Raw genomic sequence first — 18630 nt, forward strand, 5'->3', positions numbered from 1 at the left:
ATTAATTATATCACTTATAATATTTTGGTCATCACTACCTTGTTAAATAGCTAATTCTTGAATTATATCACATACTTCATTAATTTCACTGCTAGTGAGTCTCCTCTTGATATTGTGGACCTAAATAAGCAAACATTGTGATCACATGTATTTACATCGTTTTTCCCTTTTTTAAACATTATTTTAATTCATTTTTCTTTTAAATATTTTAGAGTATTTGACCGTATTTGACAGGTCAAATACTCCTCCGGTCAATTGACCGACTTGCCAACCCTGCTCAGAAGGATTTATGGGTAAATTGTATAAAGCCATTTGGTGAATCACAAATCGTTTATTGATTTGAGTCAAAAATATATCCAAAAGTGGAATAACAACAGTTATTTTAGTGTAATCCTATTGAGTCCACATGATTGTTTGCCTAGGTGCAAGTCGAGGCTTACAAATATTAAAATCATTTAATTTCGCTTTTGCCTCAATAATCTATAAATCACGTTAAATGATATATCTCTTTGTTTTAAAGTTATAATATAAAAATATTTGGGATTCTCATAGTTTCAGCTAAACCCATATTATTATTTTTTTAATAATGCCTAAAGTTGTTGTGTAATTGAATATTATTAATACTTTCCAATGCAAAAGGAAATTTGAATCTAATAATGACTGCTTCAGATAAAATATCGGGTTCCGGCTATTCTAACATTTCTCAAAGGGAATTCAAAATTGGCTTTTCTAAATACAAAAATGTTGTAACACTCTTAATGTCAAAGTCTTCATCTAGCCGGACATGCTTTTTGAAATTTATTTCTTCTTATAAGAAGTCTCAAAAATTATTTTATTCAGCAATTTCTTACTTTTTTTAAATAGATCTTGCATCCATCAATGTTTAAGGTTTAAAAAAAATGTAAGAAAATATACCTGGCATAAAATATTAATACAAAAGGAAGAAATATTAATTAACTTTGCTATATTTCAATATATATAGAACACTTTGCAATTCGCAATTCATGAATATCTTATATATTTTTTAAAAAAATTTCGCCATAACATGTTGATTTACTTTATTTATTTGATAATCATTGAAAAAAATTATGATATAATAAAATATTTCGTAAACTGATATAATTCTTTAATCTTTATTTCTCATGATGAAGTTATTCATTACTTCAAATTTATCCCATAAAAAATCTAAACATTTTACAGAGACTAGTTAGTTCATTATGTATTTAATTCGCATAATATTATAATTCTATCAACGGGTAAAATTATTTTAAAACATATCCGCCAAATCTATGTTTTAAGAAAAATATTCATAGGTTTTTACCTTATATACTAACCCGGTATTTCATTGAGATACTAAGACCATAGTGGATCAGCATATTTTTTTCCTACTCGTTCTCGTTTTACATATAAATAAAAAATAAAGTACAATCATTATTTTTTATTTTTTTTTATTTTTTTGGAAATGATAGATTTATTTTAAATCGTAGATCTGAGGGCCTGGAACCTGATCTAGAAACCTTTCTCGATCTAGATCAGAAAATATTACGATTTTTAAAATTTAGGTTAAACTTAAAATTTTTTTTTAATTAACAATCCGGGCCGAGTTATTATTTTATATCAAATAAAAGGGCTCTATTTGAAAAATTAACTTAAATGTGGAGACGTTACTATAATTTAAAAATATCGTATATATTATGTATATTAAAATTATCATCTTGCACTGTAATGCTACTTAACAGTCATCATCATTGGAGTATCTATGGCTTTTTGCGAGGCCTCGCTCTCTACACTAAAGAGAGTTCTGAGCGGTAGAGAATCATCGACGTAAACAAAATATAGTATTTTAATGACTTATGAAAAAAAATAACACAAAATTTACCATTTAATTCAAAATTTAAAAATTCGTCGTGTATTCATAAAAAAGATTTCTATGAGTGCCTAACTATTTGTTTTATTTCAAAAAAATATTGCCCCCCCCCCCCGCACCAACAAGAAATTATGGTAACTTGTATTATACCATTAAATAAGTGCTTATTTAGTATAATAAATTGCTTTAATCTGTTAGGTAAAGGGGGGAAAAAATTATTAATAAAATTAAAAAAAAATTGGCATCAGGTCAGAAGGAATACAAAAATATCTAGTTCTTGGCCCAGAATAAAAAAATAGTATGTCCATTCAGATACTAGCACCTTCACCCAGGCTAGGGCCCTCTATCCGGCGGATGGAAAATGGTGTGAGTGCAAAACTCCGAGTCGGGTTAAAAAATCATAATCCGGACATGTTCTAAAAATAAATAAGAGACCACAAACTCAGGCCATTCTTTTAAAATATCAGTTGAAAAAAAATATCGGTTCTCAATCTGGGTAGAATGGAACTCAAGAAGAGAAAATAAAATTTTTGCTGGATTACCGAATCTAACATTCTTTAATGTCAAACCCACTATAACATTCAGTGATTCACTTTTAGATTTTAAAATTACAGTTCAGTTCGGTATGAATCTCCAATAAACACCAAGATCCAAATCAAACGACAAAATATTCGAAATAATTAAATAATCTTTTTTATATACTTTGATATCTAAATGGACAATGTTTAAAGAATGCAAATAAGCTAGGGCTTCTACAACTTGTCTTTTCACGCGAGCGGTCACATTTTCCTCAATCAACACCTTTTTGTCAGGCAAGCACTCTTCCAGTGTCTGGAATATTTCTCCACCGTGAGCACTTGTAATATAAAATAAATTTATAATGCATGTAAAATTTTCAAGTGCCTCAGTTACCACAATAAATATATTAAAATGATCACCATAAATGTGAAAACTTGTGTAAAAGTGGTTCGCCATCTAACTATTTCCTGCCAATATATAGTTCGATGGAAATCGCTTTCATTCGGAATAAAATAAAAGTTATGGGAAGTGTATTTGAGGGATCGGACCAAAAGATTAAGAAAAGGAATGGGTTACATTCATAAACTAAAAAAAAAATGTTTAATAATTTATTATTTACCTGAGCCCTAATAAATGATGAAAATTTGCTTCTGATGCACTATCTAATATATTAAATTCCTTATTTTTATCTTTTATATAGGTCGTAAGTATTGATAAATTCGGGGCAATGCTAAGTTCAAAAGTAGACATTCTGTCCCGTTTTTAAAATTAAAATTGAACGTTTTAAATCATTCTTTAAATTTTACAAATTTGCTCAACCCCCAACGACATACTATATATGCTATAATATAATTTTTACTATTCCATGATCTTTATAATTTCCGACTGGTTTCATAACATTGATACAGGGATATAAATCTGTCATGTTTCGGGACGCGTATTTCGTTAAGAACTGAAGCTCTAAAAGTTTTTCCCCTACGCCTTTTCCGTATAAATTTTGCCGCGAATTCCAATCGCTTGTCATTCTAATCGTGGCATTTTTTGACAATAGCAAAGTGACCACTTTAAAAAGATTTTAAAAAAAAATATAATACATTATATCAGATAAATCAACGGAATCATTTGATAGAACAGATTAAACAATTACTTATTGTACATAAAAAGTATGCGGTGTGGGGGGGGGGGGTTAGGTATTTTTTATTACATTGATTAACAAACATAACTCTAAAGGCTCAAATTAAGATAACCAATATAAAATGCTATGGATGCAGGCGCGTACGCAGGAATTTGGTCTGTGGGGGGGGGGGGGGGGATAATAAAATTTTTTAAGAAATATTATTGTTAATTAAAAATACTAAGCATAAATTTATTAGGACTAATAACTTTTCTAATACACAATTTTAAATTAATGTGAATTTCAAAAAAATTATATAAATATGAATTATAAAATATAAAGTGAATAAAACCACGATATGAATCACTTAAATGACCCAAAATTGAAATTTGAATTTATTGAGCCTTTAAAATATATAAAAAAAAATTTAAATGTTGGAAATATAAATAAATACACAAAAAGTATCTTAGGAATAATTGTATTTTGTATATTTTGAGCTAATTTTTCAATTAAGCCCCCGAGTCGGACCGTATTTTAATTTTAGTAAACATACCGTACCGAGCTCGAATTTTTTTTAAAAAAACACCCGGGCTGGGCTTGAAAAATTTTTCCAAGAAAAATATCCGGGCCGAGCTGTATATTTTAAAACCAAATATTTGAAATCGCCATTATTAGCTACAAAAATCAAAAATAAATATTAATTATTTTTAAAAAATTCGGGACAAGCCTGAAAATTTTTAAAAAGCCTGGCCGGGCCTTAATTTTTTTTAAAAAAAAACCGGGTCGAAAATTTTTTTTTTAAAATCTGACCGTGCCCTGCAAATGGTACCTCTGCAGGGCTCTGTTATTCTTCTTAAAAAAGAGACTGTTCTCTCATTAGTTTACTAATGGAAGAGTTGCAAATATATATAACCATTTTAATACATTGGGAATATAATCTAAAATGTGTTTGAAATAATGCAAAGCATCTATAGCCTTTTTTGGGACTGTATCATATCAACTATAGTTAATCTTTTAATCATAGGTATTCAGCTAATAAGGCTAACATCTTCATGATATAAATCTAACAAATATATTTTTTTTCTATCACCATCTGAAAAAGGTGGAAAGGCTTTTGTGGAAGTAAAATATGCGATAATGAATTATAAACCATTCATTTACTTGGGTTATAAATGTATCTAAGAGAGGGAACATTTGTTTTATAATACTCTTCTACTGATCCTATATTAATGTTTTGACAATGAGCTTGCTTGCTGCAAGTCGAGGCGGACAAATATTAAACAAGTATAGCTCTGCTTTTAACTCAACAATAACATATAAAATATGTTCTTCATCAACATTAGCTCTAATTTCCTTGAGTTCTAATAAAATGCTCTCTGCTATTCTCATCTTCTTAATCAAGTAAATGTCATGTTTTTGAAAAGTATTACATAAAATAGTTGTATTATTAAATAATACATTCATGAGAAAATAAATTTGGAATTGGTATTGAATCCAATAATTTTTTAATTCTGAGAAAATATTTCTTTCAAGCCATTGTGATATTTCAGTAATAGCAAATAATCGGCTCTTCTAACTCCATAAAAGCTGTTATGCTTGATGGCGGAGACTCGATCTCATTGGACAAGCTTGCAATTTTTTTCTCCCTGTTGGACAGGAGTTTGACTAGAAATTTAGATAAATAATACGCCACTAAAATTTGAAAATAATAGGTAAATTACGCCAAGGAAAACTTGAAATCGAAATAAATTGATAAAATAACTTAGTAGAATGTGATACTAAATGTAATTAAATATATGAGATAGGAATAAATGTTAACAGTACTCTAGTTTTGTATAAAGATTTTAGTTTAAAGTTTATATCTAATACTTATTGAGATGTAAATTAAAATTGTTTAAAAAAAAATTATTGCTGCACATTGTTGCAATCTCATTCCTTTACAAAATTAAATATCTAAAATTATTATTTATTAAATAATACCGGCTAAGTTATTATAAAATTGCTCAAAATTATTTTTAGAATAACTAAACTTTAGATGGCTCTGTATCCTGACTCAATTATTCTTTCATTATTTGCTATTATGGGAGGGGTTTTATTTTCTAAAATTTTAAAATTAAAATTTTATTAAATTATTATACTATACTTTTTTGCTCTTTGGTATGATTTACACTATATTATCTTCAGTGTTTTTTTTTAAAAAAGTCTAATATCCATGACTAGAAATTTGAAAATGGTGAAAAAATATAATACCAAGAAATTTAAAAATAAAAGCTAAATATTACGCCAAGGAAAAGTTGAAAATGAATTGATAAAATAAATTAGTAAATGAAAAAGGTAATAATATAAAAATTCAAAAGAACGAGATATGAATATAATAAAATATAAATGAATATAAACAATAATATTTTTGAAAAATATATCCGGCATCTGCATTTTTTGGCTTAAGGGGGGGGGATAGTGGGGGGATTTGGATTTGTCCCACTGCCCCCCCCCCGCTGCGTACGCCAATGTGTGTCATTATATTGAAATAGTAATACATGATCGAGGGTAACTATGGAATTATACGATTATTATAACAAATTTCTTTCTCATTACTCTTTTATCGGCGATATATATGAATACAGAGCACCCTTGATAGGAAACCCCGGGATTGGAAATGATCGTTATGAGACAAATATAAGTAGGCGCGTACGCAGGAATTTGATCTGGGGGGGGGGGGTATAATAAAAATTTTAAGAAATATTATTATTTAAAAATACTAAGCATAAATTTATAAGGACTAATAACTTTTCTAATACACAATTTTAAATTAATGTGAATTACAAAAAAATTATATATATAAACCGGCATTTAAAAACTATAAAATAAATGTGAATTATAAAATATCAAGTGGATATAATCACGATATTAATCACTTAAATGACCCAAAATTGAAATTAATTTTTTGAGCCTTTAAAATTTATATATAAAGTATAAAAAATTTAAATGTTGGAAATATAAATTAATACACAAAAGGTTTCTTAGGAATATTTGTATTTTGTATGTTTTGAGCTAATTTTTAAATTATCTATCCTTGCTTGGCGTTAAATGCCTATGAATATACAAAAAATCAAAATCATTCAATCTACTTTCAGAAGTTGTATTTCATAGGTATGTTTTTCAGAGACTTGCAGCCTGGCCCTCGAATTTTAATTTTTTTAAACATAACCGGGCCTGGCCCTAAAAGTTTTTAAAAAAAAGCTGGGCCTAAAAATATTTTTTTAAAAAAATATCGGGGCCGAGCTGTATATTTTAAAACCAAATATTTAAAATTGCCATTATAATCTAAAAAAATCAAAAATAAATAAAAAATTCGGGCCGGGCCTGAAAATCTTTTTAAAAAAACACAGGTCGAAAAATTTTTTTTAAAAAAATCAGGGCCGTGCCCTGCAAAGGTCTCTGCTAAAATGTGTTTGAAATAATGCGAAGCATCCATAGGATTTTTTGGACTGTATCAAAAATAGTTAATCTTTTAATCATAGTTATTCAGCTAATAAGGCATCATAAGATACTTTAACATCTTCATGATAAAAATCTATCAAATATTTTTTTTTCTATCACCATCTGAAAAAGGTTGGAAAGGCTTTTGTGAAAGTAATATCTGCGGATTTGTAAGTGCTGCATGATGAATTAAAAATCCATTCATTTATTTGGGTTATAAATGTATCTACGAGAGGGGACATTTGTTTTATAATACTCTTGAACTGATCCTATATTAATGTTTTGACAATGAGCTTGCTTGCTGCAAGTCGAGGGGGACAAATATTAAAGCATAGCTCTGCTTTTAACTCAACAATAACATATAAAATATGTTCTTCATCAACATTAGCTCTAATTTTCTTGAATTCTAATATACTGCTCTCTGCTATTCTCATATTCTTAATCAAGTCAATTTCATGTTTTTGAAAAGTATTACATAAAATAGGTGTATAATTAAATACATTTATGAGAAAAAAAATTTGGAATAAGTATTGAATCCAATAATTTTTTGCTTCTGAAAATATATATCTTTCAAGCAATCCATTGTGATATGTCATTAATAGCAAATAATCGGCTCTTCTAACTCCATAAAAGCTGTTATGCTTGATGGCGGAGACTTGATCTCGCTGGACAAGCTTGCAAATTTTTTCTCCCTGTTGGACAAGGAGTTTAAGAGATAATTATTATTTGACTAGAAATTTAGATATATAATACATCACCAAAATTTGAAAAAAATAGATAAATTACGCCAAGGAAAGCTTGAAATCGAAATTAATTGATTAAAAGTAGATAAATGTGATAAATAAATGTAATTAAATATATATATGAGATAGGAATAAATATTAACAACTATAAATTAATATTAACAATAATATTTTTTGCCCCCTGCCCCCGAATCGTACGCGCCTAAATATAAGGTTTTATTTAATTAGGATCAATCCCATTTTTTTTCAAACACAATTCAAATATTTTTTAAAAAAGTGAATCAAGGGTATTTAATTTATTATGTTATGCAATTTTTCTTTTAAATTAACGCTATACTTTTTATGACATTTATATATTTCTTTTAAAAAAATAAAGAACTTAGAGTTAGATACTAAGAATGAGAAGAAATATTTTTGGCTTAAAATCATTCAAGAAGATCTTTAAAAATGGTAGATGCACTAAAGAATGAGAATTAATTTTTAATATTATTTTAATTAAAAATTTGCTTTTTTTTATAAATAAGGAGTATAGTGTATTATGTGTATACTGTACTCCAATCTTCATTATGTATCAATCCTTCAAATACAGGAGAAAGAAAATGGAGTTTCAAATAATATATTATAAATACATTCCTTTTAAAATCAACCATTCCAATCATGATATACCCCCCTCTTCCAAACCTCCGAATTTAACATTAAAATTCAATGATATAAGGGGGGGGGTGTAAAGTCTCTTAGCACATCAAAATGATAAGTTAGAGCTAACGACGTCCTATTTTTTAGTCAAATATAATATAAAACTTACTTATTTTGTATAAGTTTATATTTTTTTTTAAAAAATACCTGGCTATCTCCTTTTCGATTTCTTAAAATTGATAAAAATCTTCTTTCCGGGTTAAATTTTCTATCTCTTGGTCCTCTAAGCATTTGACATCATACGAATTGGAATATCCCAAAAATTATAAAACCCAGTTATGATATTATATTACAATGAAACCTCCACAAAGGTACCTCTCAGATGAGAGTATGTTTTTTAGTCATTGGTTAATATATTTAACAATTTTGATAAGATCCTTTTAAATTTAGCCGGGATCGAGATAAAATGGCAAGATAGAGATCATTGAAAAGGTGGCAACTTAAGAGAGCAGAGGCGTAGCCAGGATTTTGCTAAGGGAGGGGAGCTAAGGTAGGTTTTCCCTCTATAAATTCTATGGGAGGTCTTTAGGCCCACTTATTGCAGGATTTTGGGGAGAGTGAAGAGGGGAGGAAATACTTTATTCGCTTAAGATAATATTTACGAGAACAAGTAAATTTCCTAAGGGGGGAATTTCTCCTCCCCGCCTATAAGTAACGGACCAAAGTAACATGGGGGGAGGGGGTAAAATTTTAATTAATGGCGGATGAACTTATGAGATATGCACAATTAATTCCTAATACGTCGATCTTGAATCCATAACACATTTAGGCTACTCTGTTGGCGGAAACTGTGCCATTTAAAACTTCTTCCAAAAAACTGACAAAACTCTGGTTCAAGCTGAAGAAATATTACCTTTTTGCCAAGTCATCAATCGTATATCATTAAAAAATATATATAACATTCCTAAAATCTTATATCTTATACGCATTGCGCTTTACAACCATCTTCAAATTTTCAAAGGCACTTATGAAAATAAAATTTTTCGCTTATTGAATAAACACTCAATTCAAAATTTAACGACAGTTCCTGGTCTTTTATGCAACCCGGATGAATCGGGTAACCATCTCCAACGGCCTTTGCAATAAGTGGATTTATTTCTTCACTTCTTGCGCGCAGATCTTTAAGAATCAAACTAACGATCAAGCCAACGATCTCCTAGATGGAGCAAGGACCAAAGGCTGCCTAATATCCCTCGCCTATCAAAGGGATTAGGATGTCCATCTCGTTGAAGGTTCGATCGATAGCCTTAAATAGAGCATACATGAAGTTGGGTAGCTCTGTTTTCCCACCTGAACAGCGGGAATGGCTACCAATTTGTAGAGGCAATTCCCTCCGAAAATATAGGCCTTCTTTTATCCAACGAAGAAATTTGCTAAGGCTTAAGACATGCCACAACTTCGTGACAACATATTTATGCAAAGATTTTCGAATATACACCAACAACAAAGGTTTACATAGTCTCCATTACTAATACTGCAAAGGCCGTTTCCCTCGACATTCTCAGTGCAACGATCCATAAAATGGGCTTTAAATTCAGCAAGTATTCCATCTAAACTAAGCCTAACGGGCTCTTCAAAACCAACGACAAAAGCCTTGACGGTATAACCTTAATCCCATTGACCATGGGTCAATTCTATCTAAGTTTCGGGCTTTTCCTATACCAACCCTATTTCTCCATCTAACATGAGCAAAGATGGACTCTACTGATATCTCAGCGATTACTGCTCGCCATAAACAATATTCGATCAAATTATTTAAGTTTCTTCTCTTCATGTAATTATCCACCTTTTTTTCTCCAATTATGGTTTTTTTAATGTCTTTCTAAATATATTTTCATGGTATTGTTAGTCATTACGTTAATTTTGACCTTAGTTTTAACCCGAAAAAATTATATTAATTTTTGATTGTCCTTATATGGGTTATATTGTTTAAGAACTAATGTTAAAGTAATTGAATTACATTTAAAATATTATTGTTAATTTGTTAGCAAATTGTTAATTTTTATTTGAAAAACTACGTTTATAGGTGTTCCAACATGTGATTAATTTCCTAATGTGACTTATTAGATGTGTTTGATAATCTGCATTTAAAAATTTAATCCATATGAAATACAATTAAAAATTATTATAATTGCTTTCGGTTTAAAACATAGGACAAAATTAACGTAATGATATACAAATACAATATTATACCTATGACCTAAAAAAACATGAGCCTCTTATATAACAATATTTATATAGGATTTTTCTCTATACATAAAATTATTTTTATTATAATTGTATCTTCATGCATAATAAAATGTTTTAATTAACATTTTAAAGTAGGAATTATTTTATAGACACCCTCCCCTTAATCCTAACAGGTATTTTAATATATTAATGATATTTCAAAGGTATAAAATTTAACATGTTAAATGGTGAGAATAGAAATAAAATATAAAAATTTAAAATTTGATAATGCTTGTTAAAAATGGTATTTTATTAGGAAAAATGTCACTAAAAAAAATTGAAAAAATCACGAAATTTTTTTAATTAATAAAAGAATATTTAAATATTTTTCCATAATCCTATTATCGATACATTAGAAAGTTTTTGTATGTAATCTTTTGTCATTGTATTTGTTACACCTTCGTTTCTTCTTTTTTCCTTTCCTGGACCTTTCTATTTCATTATAAAATTTATTTCTATGTATTTTCTTTCGAGGAGAGGTCATAAACTTGAGTTTTTAATTATACACTACACATAATTGATTTGAGATTCGTTATTTATATTTTGTTACAAAATAATAATGATTGAGTAAAAAAAAATTATTTCCTTAAAAACATTTTTTAAAGAAATTACAAATTATTTGGTATATTTATGTCTTAGAACAGATAAATTAATTTTTTAAAAATTGTGGGAAAAAATTTTTAAATTTTAAATGATGCTATGTGATATGGTACCAATTAGATATAATAAGAAATATATTTATTTAAAACTTTATTCTGGATATACCGACTTCATTAATACATGGATATTGATAGAAAAATTCAGGTTATTACACCCGAGGAAATCTACAAGTTCCAACTTATTATTATTTAACGCAGCTGTACAAGGTAAAAACGAAAGTTACATCAATTAGGTGAGTAGATTATGCATTTTAAAAAATGAATGTTTGCTAAATGATAGTAGAGTTATTGAAAAGTAAAAATTTCATCAATCAGCAAAAATATTAGGCAGAAAATTACGTTAAAAGAAAACATTAAGTAGAAGTTCTTACTTTAAGAGATGATTTTGAATAGTTAGAATTAAAAGAAAACATAATTGCTTGAAAATATTTCTTTGAACGAAAAAACAGAAGATGATACAACCGTGAAACATGTAGAAAGGCAAAGAGGTAGGAAAACAGAAGAAAATAAACAGTTGGTGAGATATGGAGACCATGACGAACGACAAAATTTACAAACTAATTACGATAACAGACAACTTTGGATAACAAGAGGCCATGACTTTCAAAAAAATAATATCAAGGAAATAATTACAAGCCTAGATATCAGAATTATAACGCGAATTATTACAACAACTTCAGGGCAAACTATCCAGGATCGTACAATAATTCTTTGAGATTTGATAATAGAGCTTGTTATAATAACAATAACTAATTATAGGTTTAATAATGATTATAATTACAGATATAACAGACATTATAACGATTTAAGATTTATTCAAAGACATAAAGATAAATAATATTGGAAATCAAGGAAGAAATCAAGTATACAATTGTAAATATCTTAACAACGATAATAATCAATCACGATACACAAATAAAGTAAACACTCTGAATATAGAAGAGATAAAAGAAGATGATAATGACAAACTAGAAAGAAAAGTATATAATTTATACAATTTAGACATAAAGAATATGGAAACCGATAATGATTATTCAGCTAATGATGCATATAAGTTACAGTATATTTGAATGACATGCCTATTTTGATGCAGATTGATACCGGTTCCAGGTATAGCATCCTACCGATTCATATCGCGAAAAAGATTGGAGTAAAAATCTTAAATAAATTATAATTAACTGGATACGATGGAAACACAATAAATGTATAAGGCACTACCAAAGTCAAGGCAAAATTCGAGGACAAAAGTCAAATCTTAACTGCTTATAATCCAGAGTGATAAGATTGCACTGTTAGGAAGGGCCTGGATAACAGTTTTTGGTAATATTCTAGATATATTTGTGATGGTCGAGGATGATTATGATAATATTTTACAAGAATTAATTAAACAATGCTATTTTAAACTAACAACCAATGCTTCGCAGCTATGTCAAATTACTTTTAAAACACGATGCCACACAGAAAATCATACCGCCAAGGCGTTTACCATATTCTAGAATTGATTTGATAACAAAAGAATTTCAAAAGTGAATAAACAACAAAATCATTTAACTTGATGAAGATGTTAGATGGGCTAGTCCTCTCACTCCCGTTTATAAGAGCGATGGCTCACTTCGGCTCTGTGCCGACTTCAAAATTACTATCAACCCTGCTTTAGAAGATTTTAAGTACCCAATACCACGCATTGCAAAATTATCTAAAGGTAGGAAATTTACCAAGATTGATTTTAAAAACGCGTTTCTTCAAGTACCTATACACAAAGAATCAAGAGATTTACTCACAATATCAACACATAAGGGCTATTATAGGAGCAATATTCCAACAAACTATGGTTAACATTTTCGGAGACATGAAAGATGTGATATTTTATATCGATGATCTACTGATTACTGGGGACGACGATGATGCTCATTTGAATAACATAAAATTGGTGTTTGATAGATATCAAAATATGGGCTTGCACCAAATTTTACAAAAAGTATATTTTTTTAATAAAAATTACTGTTCTTGGGACACGATATAGACGACAAAGGTATACATCATGCAGATAAGATAAAAGCTATTTCTAACATGCCGGAACCAAAGACAAATGATGAATTGGCAACATTTTGGGAATGGCGAGCTATTATCGAAAATTTTTATGTAATTTTGCGGACATAGCTGGTCACTTATACAAAATGGTTAATAAAGACAAATGGTTATGGGATAGTACACATCAAGAAAGCTTCGAATGTAAGAATAATTCATGACAAAATATCAATTTTGAATATTATTTCAGATTTTGGAAATTTCAATTTAATAAGTATAATATATTTTAAAATAACCTGGCCGAAGCCAGCAAAATAAGGGGTATGGGGAGTGGCATTATTAATCCCTGTTGTAAAGGCTAGTGACGATTTAACAACCTTATGTAGGGGTTCAATATTTGATATTAACTCAACTCAAAGCTTATTAAACTCAAGGGCATTTTTTAATTAGATGAAATATATTTAAAATTACAAGTATATCTGAGGGAGGGAGTAGGATTAAAGGTTAGAGGAATATGGGCTTTCGTTAAGAAAGGTTTGAGAGATATGAGTTAGCCCTATAATAATATTTAAAATAGTTTTTGATAAAATATGATAAATAACCTCTCAAATCTGACAGGTAATGTGATTGATAATTGAATATAAATTTAAATAAATCAGCTGTATGACACCCACGATGTTAACTCATATCAGAATTTATTATGTTAGATAAATTGGTAAAATAAAAACACTAAAAATAATAAATGGCATCATCTTTGAGTTGGATATCTATTTAAAAATAACATAAAAATTCGTTATAGCGTGATTCTTTGGTTTGTGCCAAGACTAATTGTCTTTATAAATATAAGTCGTTTAATCAATGCACAAAACAAAAATGACTTACAGCCGACTCCTACCACGGACACTATTAATATAATATAATAAATAAATAGCCAATCTAGTATATATATATAAAAAATGTAAAATATAAATTTATTAAATTTATATTAATCAAAGAACAGTAGTGTCGTTCATTTAATCTGTTTGGTGACATATATTACGATACTTTGACACTTTATACCGCCATATTTTTCATAGTGGCACTTTATAATATTTAAACAAGTTTGGGCATTTAACCATTCCAAAATAAAACTTAGAGAAGATCTGTGAATTTTACTTTAATTATTACTTCAATACTATGAAATCAATCAAAAAGACATTCTCATACTTTTCATTAGATAAATGAGTTGAAAAACATTTAAGAGATATTTATTATAAAAAATATAATACTATTATTATTTTTTGAATCAACGTTCCGTATTGGATTAGATAAGAGTTGAATCATTGAAAAATGAAAGTTTAAGTTTTCAAATATAATTTTCATTACTATCATCATCGGTATCATAATAACATTAGGTGATGGAAGTGATCCCATGATACAATGAACTATATCTTGTATTTCTCAGCTAAATAAAATAATATAAAAAAAATAATTTTCATTCACAATATATCCTTACCCACCATGAAGTCTTGTGACGCACCTACCCCTTTGGGAAATTTAACAAGGTTTGTAAATATCATTTTAAGCTAATAAAATTTTTTAGTAATTCCCTAACTTTGAATAAGTCCAATATGGCTTAACCTCAACTTACATATATTGAGGAATATTTATTTTAGATAAACTGATACGCTTCAGAGTTAGGCGATTTAAAAATACTATTATAAACTTTTTCTAACCTTTTCATAAAAAAGGGAAATGATTATTATAGTATTATTATTCTTATCAGAGACCTAAAGTAGCATTTTCAAGGCCCGGCCTAGATTTTTTTTTAATTTTCGGCCCGACACGAACCGGATTTTAAAAAAATGTATTTTATTTTATTTTTCCTGAAAAAAATAATCAAGACAAATGGAATAAATTTTTTTTTATAATAGAGGGTTTTAAATATTTATACTAAGAATATATAAAGATGGGGTCAGAACTAAGTTGGATAATTGTTTTCACAACATTCTTATGTTTGATGAATAAATTTCATATCATCGAAAGTTATATTCTGCTAACCCATGTTAACTTTCCTGCCATTCGCCAAACACCAAATTACGTTTTTATCCCCTTTTTATTTGGAACTGGCTTTTAGTATATTTAACATAGGAACCCTGAGTTCCAATGCGATACTTGAGGGAAATTCGGAGGATTATGGAACTTCTAAATGAAATAAAACAGAATGGAAATTTGACCTAGAAGATCAATAATAATTTGTACGCCAAATCTGACGTCCAATTAAATTATGTGTATGTTAGAAGGTCCATAATCTTTTCAGTTTTCAGAGCCTCTGTAGACAAGGTAGACTTTAAAAATGATTTGTAAATGTCCACAATATGATTAACCAAAAAATATTCGATGATACGAATGGATTTATGAAAGATTTTATTAAGCCACACCAAGTAGATTCCATTACTGTTTCTTTATCAGTGAATTCAAAGAAAGAAAGAAAGAAAGAAAAAAGAAAGAAAGAAAGAATCCAGGAACCTTTAATAATTTATAGAAAATATAAATTATGCATACTGGTAATATTAGGGCATGTAAATATAAAATCTAAATTTTAAACATAAAAATTTATGTCATGTAAAGATATCTAGGCTTCTAAGGGATTTCGTACTTGGCCATACAGATCTTCTCACAAACAATTTCCCACACCTTTTTACCTAGTATTTAACTGGGAATACCAATCTTGGGCCCAATATAGTCACATGTCGATTCCAACTATAAAATTTGAATATTTTATTTCTTTCCTTATATTGCACCTTAATTAACAATTTCCCACATACCGGTCACTCTATTCTACCTAACTGCCGAACCTCAGATCTGGAAAATCATTCTCCAAAGTTGCCTCACTAATCAAGGTATTGTGCATCTTATATTTTAAATTATATTAAGAGGTGGCTAGGGACATTAATTAAAATATATCGGGGCTCATAGTTATAAATATCATGTAGTTAACGTCTACCATAAAGTGTTTAAATTCGATCCCCATTTAGTTAGGCTTACAAGGTATAAAGGAATGATGTTGCAGTATGCCTAATCAAATATTATAAATTAAAAAAAAATAGTTTGCATGAAATGTTAATCAATTATTGTATATTTATTTTTAGTGTATTTTTTATATTTAAAAGGAGTATAAATATATAGAAAAATAGATTTTCTACAAATTATTCGGAATAAAAAATTTTGGCCTTTCATAATAATTGCAACTTATTGGAAGGACTTTTAATGCCGTGACCTGATCCTTATCCCAGGTAATTGTGGTTTACCAAAACTCAAAGGTTTAAGAAAAAAAATTTATATATACATTTAAAATAAAAATTAAATACAAGGCAGAACTTAAAAATATTTTTGCAAATTAAAATATACTATGAGAGGGTTTTTAATTTTAAATATAATAATATGCTCAGCAAAGGTTTCTTTCTTAAGGGTTTTAATTATAAACAATATAATTAACAATTTAACTACAGTAGTTTTGTTCTCCATAATATATATAATATATCCTTCATAATTAATTGACATTACAGTATATAATAAAGCTCAAATTATAACATAAATAGATAAAATATTTAATAAAAATGATTACTATTTTTTTAGTAAAATAAATGTTGTTGAGTTTAATAATAAAAATAACATTGAGCTGGAGGTTTAAAATGATCTTAAAGACCGTCAAAATATTAGAAATACTTAATTATTATCTTCCATTAAGATAATTTTAGAAAATATAATACTGCAATAGCTTCATTAGCTCCAGTTGAATAGTTGATTAATTATTCAGTTTTAGGCACAATGTCCGAAAGGGCAGAGGCTTTATAAATTATTTGAAAAATTGATTATCTTAAAAAATAACGATTTGATTTTATAAACTTTAGATACCATTTTGTAAAATTAATATATCAACTCCCATTAAAGTTTCTAGTCTCCCTTCCTTGTTTATACTATGAATGGGCTAAAACTAATATTAAAATGCCTGATTATTAAAAGTAACTCGTCAATAAATATTTTATTAATTATATCATATATTCATTCCCATAATATGCGTATGTTATGTTCTTCGCAAATTAATAATAAAAACTATATCTCATGTTTAACTATTCTTTGATTGGTAATAATAATTTTATGAAAAATATTTTATATTTAAGATAATTTCATTCAGCAAAAGTCATAAGTATAATTTATCTTGTATCTTTTTTATATCTTGAATAGGGAATACTAATATCTGTATTTAATATCCATTTTTTTTTATAAAAAATCTGAATCTAGATTTTTTTTCATGAGGATCTGCCCAACTCTATAACTACCTACCACTAAGATTAATTATACAACCTTAATTTTAATAATTAATATCGTCCTTACTTTATATTCATCACTAGATGGCTCAAAGTAAGTTGTTCCTGTTTGATATTAGTCTTCAATAGAGGCTAGATAAAAGTGTTATATAATTAATTATAAGATTTATATTTTATAAATAATTCGACAAAATAGCAAGAAATATTTAAAATATAACTGATTTTCTAAATTTATGAGTTTTCCCTGTATTTCAATATCGGAACATGTATGATTAAATTATTAAACACAAATGAATATGAAAAAACAAAAAATTCGAGATATTTATAATTTATTCTTAAATAGTGTTCAAAATCCGATTAAAAACGCAGTCTAAAGCCTGATATTACAGTTTTTATTTAACTTAGAACTGTTTTTGTTTAGTGGAGTAAAACTGATTGACAAAATAATACATTTTTTTTTGATAGATAATGATTTTATTAAATTTCTTTTTACATAAAACCTAGTTTAAAAAAATATATTTTATAAATTTATAATTATATGATTAAAAATAAAATTCTATAATTGAGTACACAAAAAGGAACCATAATTGTGTCTAAAAATTTCTATTTGAATATTTTGTCAAAAGAAATTATCTGGATTCATTTGTGAAAAGTCGTAATTACCCAGATTTTTAAAACATAAATGTTGAAGGCGAAAAATGACCGTTAGTAGAGGTCACTACTGGAGTGAATATGAAATTTTTAAAATTTTTGTATTTGTTTGTCTTTTTAATTTCTGCCTGTGTTATTAAATTGAAATTTATGTTTGAATGGAAGGATGAGACACACTGTTTGGTATTTCGAGATTGATGATTGATGGTAATACGGTGTTAATGGGTGTGTTTGTTTACCATTTGTCAATTAATAAATATTAATTAGGAAAAAATATTGGTTAAACCCAGGTATCACTTTTACCAAAACTAATAATTTAATACATAATATATTC

General features: G+C 27.9%; 1 long non-coding RNA gene across 1 annotated transcript; it reads right to left on the bottom strand.

Moving 5' to 3' along the window:
• Positions 1-2576: 2576 nt before the first annotated feature.
• LOC135926615 (uncharacterized) lies at positions 2577-8678 on the bottom strand. Its single transcript, XR_010571931.1, has 3 exons — positions 8567-8678; positions 3246-3448; positions 2577-2723 (listed from the first exon to the last, which is right to left on the bottom strand). It is a non-coding gene; the product is annotated as an uncharacterized LOC135926615 (long non-coding RNA).
• Positions 8679-18630: the final 9952 nt, after the last annotated feature.

This window comes from Gordionus sp. m RMFG-2023, chromosome 3 (assembly GCF_954871325.1).
Source record: "Gordionus sp. m RMFG-2023 chromosome 3, tfGorSpeb1-WG-v2, whole genome shotgun sequence".
NCBI classification, from domain to species: domain Eukaryota; kingdom Metazoa; phylum Nematomorpha; class Gordioida; order Chordodea; family Parachordodidae; genus Gordionus; species Gordionus sp. m RMFG-2023.